The following is a 15839-nucleotide window of genomic DNA, read 5'->3' as shown; positions in this document are numbered from 1 at the left end:
AACAACTTAAAAGTAAAAATGCTATTCGATAGATTTTCAAAGTACAATGCCTTAATATAAATGAAAGTACATTGCTATTTCTTGTCAGCTTGGTTGAAATATAAGTTTGCTGATATGGCATTGTCTCAAGTAAGCCATCATGCCAAAACCACCTTTGATCTCTTTTCTGACTTCACATACGAGGGTGTGGACGCATAAAATCAGGATAACGGAGTAAGTAGTATAGGTCTTTAGTTTCTTTTTTTTTTTTTTTGATATGTTGTTTGTGCTTTAATTAATACAATATTTAACTACTTATTTTCAGCTCTATTGCTAGTATCAGTTTACTATTTCCATGCTCCCCCTTGTGGCTGAGTATATGTAGTCTCTTTACCCTCTGGTGGTGGTTTCCCCCTTGTGGGTCTGCAAATTTTATCTCAATTCTCAACTAATCTCAGCACATCAACTCTTCCAAAACCCAAAACTATTCAAGAACTCATAAGTTGAATTTTTATTAAGAGAACACATAAGTTGAATTTTTAAGTCAGCTTTGATTTGCTATTAAAAGAACTCATAAGTTGAATTTTTATTAAACATCAATCTTTTTTTTTACTGCATTGTTATGGTTGCATTGAGCAAATTTCTCAAGACACTGAACATAAGATTGAAAAGAGGCAACACCCACCCCTACACAGGATTCACTATATATATTAAGCAGTACACACAAGTTTTTTTATGAATGCAATTAAAAAGTAGAAACTGCCCAGCCTTACCCATGAGTTGAGAGTTAATTCATTGAGAATTTTGTCAGATCTACAACCACATGATATAGTATACTATCCACTTTGATTTGAAAAGCATTAAAGTTGACTTTGGTTCATATTAATACTAGAGTATCAGATTAAGTAAAGTAGTGGAGCTTAAAAAATATATGAAAAATGAATTGATTATGTTGAAGAAAAAGGAATTTAAGGGGCATTCCGAGAATCGAACTCGGGACCTCTCGCACCCAAAGCGAGAATCATACCACTAGACCAAATGCCCATATTCTGTTGTTCTTACTTTTGCATTTTTATACCCATTCATACTTTATGTTGGTGCCTAAAAGCATTTTCACAAAGAAAGAATATTGTATAGTTACATGTTTGCTTACTCTGGTAATGAAGTTACATATGCTTTTCATGATGCTAGCTGTATCATTTCAAGATTTCTGCATATTACCAAATGTATCTATCTGCCCATGAGTTGGCATTTATTGTCTGAAATACGTGACACTGCTCAACTTTGAGGTGCTTCCACTTTTATTTTTTTCTACACCACTCTCATGTAGAATTCACTACTGGAACTGAGTGAGCATAATTTGATTTGAGGCTACAGTGAGTGAGTGTGTGAATTAAGGTTTTCACTTGCAGTCCTAAGTTGGCGTATGTTGCCTTTGCAAAGCTCATATGGAAGCATATTTATTTCTAACTTCTAATAGTGAAAGACTACAAATTCTGGGCAGATACTTATTATACTAATCTTCAAACCAGTCTAGTCTAGTTTCCTTCAATCACTCTATAGTATCTGCTTTTAGCTTTTACTGCTAGTATCTGCTTTCTACTTTATTTACCCTAGTGTTCTTTTTTCACCACCAATCCATTGTGGGCTCACATTTTGTATATGTATTTGGGGTTTGTTGTTGCGTGATATAGTAGTATGTAAAAGTAGGATGCTATACTACACAACTAAATGAAAGTTGGTTGCCATTTCTTGCATTTAAATTATAACACCATAAAACAGAAAAATGAGTAGAGTATGGGGCATTCTGAAATCATATCACTAGACCAATTGTCAATTTTGTTAATTCTATTGCATTTATAGCCATTTACTTTATGCAGTTAGTTATTTATATAAATGCAGTAAGTACATAACCGGAAAAAAAAGAAAAAAAAAAGTGGAAGCAGAAAGATATCTTATTCCGGTAGGCGGTTGCATATTTTCACCAAGTTTGGTGCCTAAAAGCATACCTTCAGAAATGAAAGCACATGTTTTACGGTATATAAATTAGATTATAATGTGTCCATTTTGAGTAGGTAGATCTGTTTTGTTTCCAGAAGTCCTCAGTTGACTTTAGTAGAATATCAAATTAAACAAAATATATGCACCTAATTTTCTATATACAAATTGAATTGATTTTGTTGAGGAAAAAGATTGGGGCATTCCGAGAATCGAACTCGGGACCTCTCGCACCCAAAGCGAGAATCATACCACTAGACCAAATGCCCACTCCCTTCAAATCCTTAACTTTCCATTTTTGGTCGCTGCAAAAGTGCAATGTTTCTTCTTTGGGTAAGTTTGAATGCACACTTTACTTTTTGCACCTTGCTATTTATTGTTTGAATTTGTAACATTATTGTTGTGTAGGGTCTATGGACTATGATCTTATGCAAGTATTGTGTTGCTAATCGGTTGTTGAACTATAAATCAAATTATGTTTACTTTGCCAAATAAACTAACTTCATTGTGGTCCATATGTTTTCTTTATTTTGTAAGATTATTGTTTTAATGCAGGTATTTTTTTAGGTTTGCTTGCATACATTTATTTGGATGATTATGCTGCAAAATATTCTAAGATTAAAAAACAAAAATCTTGTCAGATTACAAGTAAATTTTGCAATATGGTAATAGATTAAGGGACAGAAATCTGACATTATTTCAAGTGAATCTACCATTAATTTGAAGTTTAAAAAAGGAACAAAATAAAATAAGCATAAATATTTATTTCCAACTTGGGGCATTCCGAGAATCGAACTCGGGACCTCTCGCACCCGAAGCAAGAATCATACCACTAGACCAAATGCCCATGCGGCTTCATATGGTAAGAGTTTCTACTTTATGGAAGTAATAAATGAATATATGTAACATTTTGTTTTTTTCTATAATCATTATTCATGATTTTTTAGCTTATAACGTTGAGAATAATTGTTGCAGCCAACAAAACAACAATGTTGTTCTTAATTTTTTTTACTTATTTATGATGCTATCATGAATAGGCGTTGAGATGATTGTATCTGAGAAGCTTAAGGCATTGATGAAAAAGAAAAGATTGTTAAAGAGCATGTGATGTGTTATAATATTTTGTATATTTTGTTGATTGTGAAATAATGACAAAAAGTTTTGGTGGTTGAATGTGGTTTCACGCCCAGGCTGTTGGATCTGTCAAACAAAGATTATAATTACAAGCACAATGTCTTTTAATAATGACTTTTAATATCATTTCTTTGATATTTGTTTTTCTTTGTATCTGAGATATTAACTGTTAGAAATTCTTCTATATTTGTGATTTTTATGTGGCTTAAAGATTTCCATGGGTGATGGTTTTATCATCATCATGACTTTTATTGCAGATATTATATTATGGCTTGACTTAATTTGTTTTTTATTCTTTGCACTTGTTAAGATGAAGAGAGTTAGACATGTAAAAAGCTTCAAGTTGTAGATAAGTGTAACAAAGTTATTATGCTTTCACTTGATTGGTTATAGGTTGAAAATGAAGACAAATAGGTAAAAAAGGGGTGCTTGAGAAGCTTTTGATGATATGCATATTTTACATAGTGAACATATATTATATATGTAAACAACTAAATTAATGTGGTTGGCAATTTTTTTCTCCAAAAACATAGAAACTACACAATTTGGCATCTAGATTCTAGATTTGGTTGTTCATGTCACCTCAAAGCCTCCAACTGCAATACCTTGTATGATTTTTATTGGACGATAGAAAATAATACAATTGGGTGTTGTTTACACAATTTGATAGAAATTTACATTCCGACGAGGATTTCAGTCTTCGATGAACTTTATTTTTTGAAATTCATCTGCGTTCAATATGAAAATTTGAATACAAAGAGTGATTACGGTTGAGAGTGTTTGGATCTCATCTGGAAGTAGGAGTTGCTAATCATCGAAGAAAACAAAGAACATGATCCATTAATAGCTTGTCGACGATATGATTGAGGAGAATGCCATTTTTTCGGGAAAATACCGGCAATAGTAAAAAAATGGGGGGTATTTTCAAAAAATAGACATAAAAATGGACTTTTCCGGATATAGACATACATTCCGCGGAGGTAGCTCCGCGGAATCTACTGTAGCTTCGTGGAATGGCAAAATCGTAAATAAATCAATGTATTAAAAAAACACTAAAAATCCATTATGTGGAGTTACCTCCGAGGAATGAACTCATTCTGCGGAGGTAGCTCCGAGGAATTGATCTTTAATGTGTGTGTGTTTTTTTTCACATCGGTTCTTCGGGGTTTAGATTCATTCCCCCAACTAATTATTTTTAAGAAAAGATTATCATACTATTATAATCTTTACTTGAAAATAATTAGTTGGGGAATTAATATAAACCCTGAAGAATCGATGTGAAAAAAAAAATCTCAAGATCCATTCCGCGGAGCTACAGTAGATTCCGCGGAGCTACATCCACGGAATGCATGTCTATATCCGGAAATGTCTATTTTTGTGTCTATATTTTGAAAAAAAAATCCCATTTTTTGACTATTGCAAAAATAGTCCCTATGGTTTGTCGAAAATTGCCACTTTGGTCCAAAAAGTTTGAACTAGCATCATCGGTCCAAAACTTTGATTTTGTTGCGAGTTTGGTCTAAATAATTTGAAAATATCTAAAATGACGGATTTGCCTGTGGTATCTTCTTTTTTCATCTTTTTTTTATTAAAATAAATAAATAAGAAAAAAGAAAAAAGAAAAAGAAAATGTAAACACCCCTTCCCCTTTATCTGCCTTTTTGTTTTTGTAAACACCCCCTTTATCACTTAACACAAAATTATCGGTCAAGCACAACCACCATCACCGCGTCGTCGCCGCCAATAGGAAGGAGATGAAGAGACACAGTTGGAACTACGGAGATGAAGAGAGACACAAGCGACTTCTCCGAACACTACCGGAGTGCTACAGAGGCATCAACTTCTGTCCTTACTAAAATGTAACACTATATTGCTTTAACCCCATACTAAACCTAACAATATGTGTAAGGTTGGTGAATAGAATTACACCAAATATAGTGTTAGACCATCTCAAACACATTTAAGGTGCGATTTCCTTGATGGTTTCATGTGTAAGTTTGAGCAAATGGTAGAAGAGGAGATAATGATGTAGGTGCCCGATAGAGGTGTAGGCAGACAACAATGCAAGTGATGATCATGGAAAAGGAGACGGTGAACAAGAAGGGGGATGGGGAGATTTCCTAATATATATATATATATATATATATATATATATATATATATATATATAGTGTTAGGCTTAGTATGGGGTTGGAGCAATATAGTATAACTTTTAGTGTAAAAGTACATTTTTAGTATATGGTTATAGATGACCTAATAATAAATATAGAGTTACACTTTTAGAAAGTTATAAAAAAAATTCTAAAAGAATTTTGGACCAAGTTTGTAATAAAAAATAAAAGATAGGTCAAAATGTAAAAAGAAAAAATAAGGGACCAATTTCATAATAAAGAATAAAAAGTTGGATTATAATAGTATAAATCAAAAGTTAATTTTGAAAAGGTTTCAAAAGAGAACCGGTAGAACTGGGAAGTTGAAAGGGTTGGGTTTTCTCTTATTTTATCAAGGTCTCTGTAAGTTTTCATTCTTATCATTTTTCTCTTCTACGTTTTACTTTAGTTCCCTACGGGTTTTCTCTAATTTTAGATGGTTAAATTTCCTCTTTATGTATGGATAGGATAAAATTGAAGACTAGTTGCTGCTTTTTTAATTCTCCTTTTCTCTGATTGGCGTTTTTTTTTCTGTAAAATCTGATTTTCAAACTTGACAAGTTGTGTTGCAACATAAAAACAAAAGGAAACTAAAGTTTTTCTGTCATTTTGCTGATTGTTTTGTTGGGGTTTTCTTCTCTATCTTTTTATTGGGTTTTTTGTTTTTTTTTTTCTGTAAAATCCTGATTAAGCGTTTCTCGTAGGCTTATTTCAGAATGTGTTTCCTTGGTTTGTTGATCATTTGATAATGTTTTGTGTGTTTGGATCGAAGACTCCATCACCTAATGTTTATTCTATTTCTTATATCTCTGCAACTGATTTGCATTTTCCTAATAAGATGATAACTCTGGTCAAAATCTTGGATCCAGTCATGGGTTGAATGTGTTGATAATTCTCTTGCTATGGTGTTCAGCTGCCCTTAATTTGGGATGTGCCTCTGTAAGATCATTAACAACCCAAAGAAACAATAATACTAGAAGCTATCTAAGCCTAAGAACCCAAGATTCTGGTCCAAATATTCAACCTCCATCTGTTTGATGAAATGCCTGGGAAATTAGATGAAATCTAGATCTCAACTTCGAACTAGGAACTTGGTTAGGTTGAGATGATTATGTTAGGACTTTAACTTGTAACAAAATGGATTTCAGAAAATGCTAAATCATCTATTGCTATCTCTGTATCAGAAGTTAAACAAGTGGATTTCACTTACCTAATTTTCCGTTATACATGTTCATATCACTTTATCTTTTAAATATTTTGGTTTGTTAAACGTGTAGACCCCTGAGATTTTTCAGTTGTCAAAGAAGATTAAGGAGAAGCTGGAAGAAGCTTCTGGTAACAATTAATAATTTCAAAGAGTACAAAATACAACTTCAAAATTTTAACTAGACAACAGTACAGTTCCTCTATGATACCTGGCATGCAATAAAATATTAAATATATTAAATGAAACGAATGCCATAGGAACCAACATCATTTCAATCCATTGTTGTAAAGTGCAAAGAAAATAAGAATTCTTTCATATTGGTTCTTGAATCTTTACTTTATGTTCTTCTTATAACATTTGATGGATTTTATATTTAGCATAACCCTTTTCTCTTTTTCATTGAGTGCTGCACTTGCAAGGTGTTTGTGACAACCGTCAATTTTGGTCAAACAAAGTTAACTAGGTCAACTTAACTCGTATTAGAATTTTAGGAGAAATGTGATATTCCCTAATGTACTATTGACAAGTTATAATGCAAAGCACATCTCTTGTTGTCAATTATTGAATATAAACCCTAACTAGGTGTGAGACTCATGTATTACATGAGTTTATTTAAAAAAAATATATATAAAATTTTAACAATTTGAAAAGTTTGAATTTATAAGAAAAATGAGAAATTTTTTGAATTGTTAAAATTAATGAGACTTTAATGTATTGGATACATTACATATATAAATCATTTTCTAATAAATACATTACATATATATTACCTTATATATTAAATGTGAAATTTTAATTTAATAAAATGAAAAATACAATAAAATGACAAGTGGAAAATAGAAAATTTAAAATTTTTAGAAAATGCCATGTGTCCAAATGAAGGAGAAGATGACATGTGGCAAAAAAACTTCATTTATTAGAGTAGATTATGATTAGTAACTTAAAAATTCGGTAATTCAATTATATATTATTTAGATATAAATAATATTCATAACACAATGTAGTTGAGCTCATAAACTTTATGCTACATGGCAAATTCATAACAAGGGTTACATATGATGGGTTTTAGTATACTACAACATCCTATGGTGCACATACAACCCTAAATACCTTGGATCTATGTTTTCACCAATTATACATGCAAATGGTTTCCAAGGCATTAACCTACAACTAACATCCAATTGGACATAAACAATACAAGATACTAGTTAGGATAACATACCTCTTGGTTGTAGCTTGATTCCATGGAGCTTAAGAGCCTAGTGCCCAAAGTGTGACACCTCAAATGGTTCACACAACACCACCAACAACTTGGAATAACTTGAGAGAAAAGTTCTTATGCTCAAAATCGGCTAGCCCTCTCATATGAATCCTTAGGGCCGATTTCTTGAGTTATGGGGTCTTTGTATATTGTGGCTATTAGGTTTACACCATGTAACTCATGACTTTCCATATTCTTCATGCTCCATGGATTAAAACCTCCATGGAGTATCCATGGGTTACTCCATGGGTTTAGCCCAACATGAAGAACTATGGATCATAAACCCATATATATAAGAATGAATGATTTACACAATCAATCCCTATATATTTAATTAGTGTCTTTTTTATCACAAAATTAATTCCAAATTAATTCTTAATCAATACTAATTAAATAATATGATTTCATATTAATATATTAGAACTTATAATTATTACGTAAATATCTTTTTCTCACAAAAGTCTATCTAAATTGTTCTGATGTCATGCAACCCAAATGGACCATGCCAAATCGGGTCAAGTACATACCAATTATAGTTATGGACTTAGACACTAATCCAATAGTCTCCCACTTGGATAAGTCTAATAACTATTATTGCAAGTATGACTCTGCAACCTGACTAGCAATCGTAGCTCTTAAAAGCCGTTGTTGTACTCTGAACAAATCAATGGCGCGTCCATTCAATAAGGGATCATATATTCATCCATTCCAAATATCATATGGACTGAGATATGGATTATAATCATTCTCTCTGTCCATCTGTTATTTCCCGATTTCCGATTTATGACGACTGACTAATTGAACAAATCAAATCAGTCCATGCCCAATTGAGTACTTACTTTTGTCATCACTAAAGCATCGAGGGGCCCATAGATATCGCTTTTATCCCTCCAAGGGTAAAAGGAATGGATAAACTTCGACCCAAATGTTCGCTTGTACTTACTCATCAAATTACACATAATGATATGTTTTATAATAACCAAGTTACTGGTTGCGTTTACATATGTCAATGTGAAACCGACGCGCAACTACAACTCACACGTCTCCATTTGAAGAATATAAGATATTATCGTCTCATGATCACTCATGATAAAATTCATGAAGTGATTCAAATGAGCGTGGGTTTAGTCCAATACTTGAATCTCATTCTAGGAGCACTCATGAATGTTGTATCAACTTTTTCTATGTCTAAACACTTTAGACATCTACAAACCCAATTCATGACAGTCTTGATTCATACCTACTTCCAACGTATGATTGACTGTGGAGAGTTTGAATAACCTAGTTATTCGGGAAGTCAAAACATGCAAAGTGAAACACAAGAATAATACTAATCCTATATGGCCCCAAGCACCTTTGAGAGTAAATAAAACACCTTTTTATTTAAACATCATATTGATTACTTATTATTCATTGTATAATGTTTCAAATAATCAACTCAATACTTAAACTGAAACAATAGTCATGCCATGCTCCAAGCATGCACACTATGTTTATCCAAACAATATTTATGCCATACTTCGAGTATGCATACTATGTTTGTCTATGATCCTTACTTTGTGAAATAGACCAATTAAACATGATTCTAATGATGCTCATTTCACAATTCCACACTATAAGAATCATTGATTTACTTAATCAGTCTCTTTCGATCACTAAATTAATTCCAAATTAATTATTGATCGATACTAATTAAATAATATGATTTCTCAATTAATATATTATATTTATAATATATTAATAAATCACAAATAACCTTTCTCTCAAAAATTCATCCTATCAAATTGCACCGGTGAAGGTAACCCAAAATGACCATGCTATAATCGGGTCAAGTACATCTCAATTATATTTATGGGCTTAGACACCTAATCCAACAATCTCTGATCGGTCAGTACTATCATGCAACTCAACAAGCACATACATCATGCTTATAAGGCATCTTCCTAGATCCTTAGCCCTAATCTAGCATGTAGTTCTCATAATCATACAATAGGCATACAAGGCATCCTTCCTAGACCCTTAGCCCTAATCTAGCATGCAGTTCTCATAATCATATCATATATCATAACAAACATGTATGGGTATCTTTGGGAAAACTTACTTGAGCTCGGCCGGTTGCACGCATCATACACTTTGTTTTTTCTCAAAATTCTTTATTTTAATTTTTAGAAAAATTATTTTCTTGTAAAAATCTTTCAAACCCTCGATTTGAGTCCAGACACCCCCGAAGGTGTGTCCGAATCCCTCAAACCAAGGATCTGATACCAACTTGTAACATCCGAAAATTTACAACCAAAAATTTTATTTTTAATTTAATAATTATAAAACCTTTTGTCTAAAAACATCATAGTACTAACTCATATCAAAACCAATGTATCCATAATCAAAACATGTCATAACAAAATAATATCATAGTATAAATCTCATAGATCCCATGTGCGGAAATCCTAGTGTGATGCACTGCAGTCATGTCGACTCCTTTCCCTTTCGAAGAGGAAGTACCTAAAACCAAAACTGAAAACTGTAAGCACAAAGCTTAGTGAGTTCCCCCATCATACGACATACCATACAATAAGCATATTGTCAAGCATATCTAGGTGCCCGACCTACCCTACTAAGCATATATGGGTGCTCAACCTACCCTTGCCAAGCATACCGGGGTGCCCGACCTACCCCTGTCAAGCATATATGGGTGCTCAACCTACCCTGCCAGGCATATCTAGGTGCCCGACCTACCCTTCGGTTTATTTCAACCGGTTACGGGGACTATTTCACACCCTACCACCACCACATAATAACATATCATAACATACTATCAGGCATATATGAGTGCCCAACCTACCCTCCGGTTTATCTCAACCGGCTACGAGGTCTAACCCACTCCTCCTACCACTATCACATAATATCATAGCATACTAGCACATAAAGCATAACAAATAGTGGCATACCAGACGATTATCACAAAGACAATCATCTTAAATATAATGAACTACTAGTGGGTCGACATTGGTTCCTTCGACCCACTTCTACTGGAAGGTAACTCACCTCAAATGTCGTGAAGTAACTGAACTGTCTCTGGCTCTAGAATCAACTCCTTTTAAACTCTTACACATAAACATCTCATTTAATTACCATTTCATACTCATAACCCCTTTAAGGGTCAACTATGGTCAAGGTCCAAGTCAAAGTCAACCTTCTGGTCAAAGTTAATGTTCTGGGTTGACTCAAATCGCCGAGTTGGTCCATCAACTCGTCGAGTTCCATTAATCATAAACCCTGAAATCGCAACCCAACTCGTCAAGTTCTTTCATGAACTCATCGAGTTCCTTCCTATAATAGAATCGGGACATTTCGCTACAACTTGTTGAGTCCTTCCTTGAACTCTCCGAGTTCTTTAATCTTCAAAACTCGGAAAACCTTAACTAACTCACTGAGTCGTCTCCTAGATTCACTAAGTTTGCTCAGGAATCATAAAAGGTTGTGGATCACGATCCAACTCGCCGTTACATGAACAACTCATCGAGTTCCCTTAGTCTACACCCATTCAGTCGTTTCCAATCGAGTTCAATGCTTCCAAACCATAGATCTAGTCCCCTAGGACTAAGTTGCCATGTAAAGTTGCTAACTTCACGTCCATGCATGGTGTCATGAAGCTAGAAACACCAAAACTAAGCTATATAAGAGATCTAGGGCATGGGGAAGGGCTAAGGCTTGATAAAGTTGGCAACTTTAAGCCTCATAAGCTTATGAGAGCCTAGATCTGAAGTCACAACTTCATGATATACTCAAATCCCGAAAATAACTTCAATATGGCCCAAAAGTGACAACATAATACCCTAAATGAAGATCTAAGTAATAGAAAGCCAAGGTATCAACTTTATACCTCAAATAAATCAGAAATGCAGCTCAAACTCTAGATCTACTAGCTTCCTCCTGAATCCCCAAGCTTCTCATTCCTTCACAAGCTTCAAAATCACAAAGAATGCACAAAATGGCTCAAAACTCTCCAAAAGTGGATTAGGGTGTCTTGGCTAGGGTTTGGGATGATGGAGGCTGCAAATGAGGCCAACCTTTAGAGGTTAAGGTGTTTAAATAGGGTGCTAAACCCTGAAAATTAGGGTTTCATTCTAGAAGCCATACTCGTCGAGTTGAGTCCTCGACTTGTAACACCCGTTTATTTATAAAATAAATAAATAAATGATTATGTATAACAGGATGGTCTCGAAGAGCTAATTGTCACCATTTTAGAAGTAGAGGGTTAAAAGAGTAAGTTCCGGACCCAATTTGTAAGTAATATTGAAGGCAGGGACTACTTGGTAATTAGTGAGACTTAATTTGAAAAGGTTTCATGGAAGTCAGGGGCTAAAAGGTAAGTTTAAGGCTTAAATTGAAAGGATCTTGTAAGGAGGGGCTAGACTTGTAAATATGTCAAAGATTTAGAATGGTCGGGGTTTAAAACCCACCACCCTTGCCATTCAAACCCTAACCCTAAGAGACATCTTTCCAGCCGCCACCTTCATCTCTCTCTCTCTCTCTTTCTCTCTCTCTCTCTCTCTCCAGCCGCCGCCACCATGTCGCCAGTTGATGTGCCATAGAAACATCACCGTCGGACGTCGTGTGCACCCAAGTGAGGGAACCGCCGGAGACCAGAGTCAGAGATTAAAACGTGAATGCATGGGGTGGAGAATGACGAGAGTACTATGGCTGCTATACCAAACCAGGGAAGACGGACTCACCGCCGGACGTCGCGACTGCCGTCCCCAGCGACGTCGGTTGTTCCTATCCGCCGTCAACGAGGAATAAGCGAGCACCTTTTACCGCTGCTTTGTCGTTCACAGTTCCGTCGTCCTTCTTCTTTCTCCGGTGTTTCGTTCCAGTTTTGACCACCATCAGCCGCCGCCGTTGCATTTGCTGCTGATGAAGCGAGAGTTCGAGCCCCACTGTGGTCGCCAGGGCTGTTACTACCGTCGCCGTACGCCACCGTGAGGTGGGTGGTTGTTTCCGTTTCCGAGCAAAGGACGTGTACTATGTGCGTGTTTTGGTGTGCGTTCCAGTGTACAAGATGTGTCTTGCATCCATGGGTCGTATGAGTGACTTTGGCCGGAAAACCCACCGCCACCACCATACACCACCGTGTTTGTGTGTATGTGTTAGTGGGTGTGTGTGTTTATTTCAGATTTAGCATTGTAAAGTGTATTTACAAATTGGAATAATGAAATGAAAACTGAAAACCACCACCGTGAGGTGGTGGCTGCCGCCACTGGCCGCCGTGTCGGGTAGCGGTGTGTCTTGCCTCGTCAAGTGTGATTCGTTTGGGGTGCTTGAAACCCTAATGGGCCTTGTTAGGCTAATGGGCCCAATGTAGCCAAATGGACTTAGTGAAAACCTTAATGAGTCTAATGGACTCTAATTGACCCAATAAAACCCTAGTGGGCTTAATGACATTCTAGTGGGCCTAGTAGGCCCAATAAAGCCCTAATGGACGTAAAAGCCCAATAAATTGATAAACGGGCTAACATTTGGGACGGAAGAACCGTAATGCCAATAAAACCCTAATTTGGGGAATTAATTGGGACACATGGGAATTATTTAATAACTGGAGATATTAAATAATAATCGTTGTTGATGGAACCTTGCTCTTGATGAGACCTCGCTTCTAACTCTGGGATGGGACCTTCTTGGTTGCCTAGTTGTGACTGCAAGATCACAAAGAACAAGGGCCGTCAGCCGCTTCCCGGGAGAACGCTCCGACGGTCAAGTTAGGATGACTTTAGGGTTTGAGTTTGTTCTTTCTAGGTCGGTTTGGGAGCTTACCTCGCTAGTGTGAGAATGCGTCCTTTTATACCTAGCGCCCCTGCCTGGTCCGTACCAGACAGGATCGCTTTTTTGGGGAGACAAGATCAGAGGAGCTGATTAGAGGGTCATGCGCCTTCCACTGTCAGAGCGCTCTCATTGGCTTTGACGGTAATGCTCTGATCCCATTGTTTGTCTCTTGTTCGTACTTTTGTCTTGGAGCGAAGAGCGTCACTTGGCGGGCGTGAGCCTTTCGCCTGGGCGTTCCGCTCCCGGGGGCGCCAGCGGGCGCTGAGCCTACTGGGCTGGATCTGGCTGGTGTGCCCGATTCTAAGGCTTGGATGCAACTCTGCTGTGCTGCCCTAGGCACGCCATCAAGTCCCCCGGTCTAGTAGCCGTAGCGTTGCAGCGCTAGTTACGGCGTTCTGGACTTAACTGAATGACGTGTGCTCGCTTTTCTTTATCCGTCGCTCCGTTTTTAATGGTGACGTGACTGTTGGCAGTTACATCATCACATAATCATTTAAACGTCCCGCCTTTTCTTCTTCTTTAAGAGGGTTTGTGCACAGTTTCTTTTGCTTCCTCTGTTCTTTTCTCTTCGTGTTCATTCTTCTTTCCCTCTTATGGCTAATCTTCCTGGTATCGTCCCTTCTTCTGCCGAGTACCGAAAATTGGAGGTCATGTATGGCTTATCCTCCTTAGAAGGTGTGGAATTTCCCTCTGCTGGCTCTAGTATCTCTCCCCCCCCCCCCTCTGGAAAAATTAGGGTTTTCCTAAAAACCCTAGATGCTGGCATACGATTGCCTCTGACATATTTCCAAGAGGAGGTTCTTCAGAAGGATGGTTGTAGTCTTCAGATGTTGACCCCCAACGCTATTAACAAAGTGGTTGCCTTCGAGATGATCTGTAGAGCCAATGGGTATGTTCCCGACTATTTCGTTTTCAAGTTCTTTTTCCGGTTCTGCCTTACCGGTGACAAGTGTACTTTTTCGGCCCGGCGAGGGGGGCATGCCTTAGTTCTTGATGGGCGTACCCCCAAGAATTGGCAAGACAAGTGGTTGTGGGTGAATCAGGAACTGGTTGGGAGTGGTCGTTACCGTGCCAACACTTTCACCGATACTGTCCCCAAGCTCTTTCCTCATAATCAAGAAGTCGCCGATTACCTGAAAAGTGTGCAAGTAACCGCTGAAGATTACTCCGAAGCGATCCTGTCCGGGGTAGGGATGAGCCCCTCCTGGAGGCGGCGTGGCAAGATGGCGGTGTTCTACTCCGTCGTTGATGGTGAGTGTCGCATTCGCTCTCTTTATTTTACTTTTGGTGTTTCTTTTAACCGCCTCCATGTGACTTGCATTTCATTCTACTTTTCTTTAGGTGCTGAGTCTTCCTTATCCATGGATGAGGTGTTGCCTAAACGCTATCGAGGCAAACTGGAGTTTCGTGAGGTGGATCTGTTCGAGCATCTTCCCCCTCCTCATCGGGCAGATCGTCTCAACACCCCTACTCCTCCAGTCCCTCCAGCGGGCTCGTCAGTCCCTGGGGGAGATCCGTTGTTTGCCCGCCCAATTTCCTCTGTTATGCCAACGGGCGGTGTTCCTTCCTCTTCCCCGGAGGACTGTGAGGACAGCAAAGAGGGTATTATTGCTGACGTTCGGCGGATGCAAGCGAAACAGAAGGCTATGCAGGCGATGGGTGAGCCGGTGACTGGCGCTCCTCCCGCCCCCAAGAGAGTGCATACTAGGCGCAGCTTTTCTCGTCTGCTGAGCTCGATGAGTTCCACGCCAGTAAACTCCACCTCTGCTGGCGTGGTTGTGATTCCCGATGATGACGTGCAACAGTCTAAGGGGGTCAATAGGGCGACTGAACAACCCGGTCTTTCGGATTTTTCTTCAATCCCTTCTCCAAGTGATCCGTTTGCTCCCTCCAAGCTTTCTTCCCCAAAAGGCTTCAACCCCACCGGGCCAGTTACAGTTTTCGCAGATGGTGGCCCCGGTGATGGTGTTTCTGGGTCGGCGGTTTTTGTGCCATCTTGGGATCTTCGCGATGATTCTTGTCTTTCTGTTCGTGCCAATGCCTTGGAGTTCTCGCGCCATGCCTTCCCTCCGGCTGCAGTGGGGGATATGGATGCGATGGGTAGCCCTGCCCTTTCTCACAACATGGCTTATGCTGTGGCGCAAGCGATGTTCTATCTTGTTGCAGGTTCCTGGCGCATCCATAGCCTTAGTGAGATGGAGGCCGCTCATGCCACCTGCGGTTCGCGTGTGGCAAGCCTGGAGCACCGTCAGGGTGAGCTTGGCGATGATCTTTGTTCCACCGAAAA

The 15839-nt window shown here is 37.9% G+C and overlaps 3 non-coding genes across 3 annotated transcripts; all 3 read right to left on the bottom strand.

Moving 5' to 3' along the window:
• Positions 1-951: 951 nt before the first annotated feature.
• TRNAP-UGG (transfer RNA proline (anticodon UGG)) lies at positions 952-1023 on the bottom strand. The gene has a single exon. It is a non-coding gene; the product is annotated as a tRNA-Pro (tRNA).
• A 1151-nt stretch (positions 1024-2174) lies between these two features.
• TRNAP-UGG (transfer RNA proline (anticodon UGG)) lies at positions 2175-2246 on the bottom strand. Its single transcript has one exon. It is a non-coding gene; the product is annotated as a tRNA-Pro (tRNA).
• Positions 2247-2752: 506 nt separating this feature from the next.
• TRNAP-CGG (transfer RNA proline (anticodon CGG)) lies at positions 2753-2824 on the bottom strand. The gene has a single exon. It is a non-coding gene; the product is annotated as a tRNA-Pro (tRNA).
• Between the last annotated feature and the right edge of the window lie 13015 nt (positions 2825-15839).

Source organism: Lactuca serriola, chromosome 5 (assembly GCF_051521515.1).
Source record: "Lactuca serriola cultivar US96UC23 chromosome 5, Lser_US96UC23_V15, whole genome shotgun sequence".
NCBI lineage: Eukaryota > Viridiplantae > Streptophyta > Magnoliopsida > Asterales > Asteraceae > Lactuca > Lactuca serriola.
The sequence above is the reverse complement of the archived record's forward strand: the minus strand, read 5'-3'. Positions and strand labels throughout refer to the sequence as shown.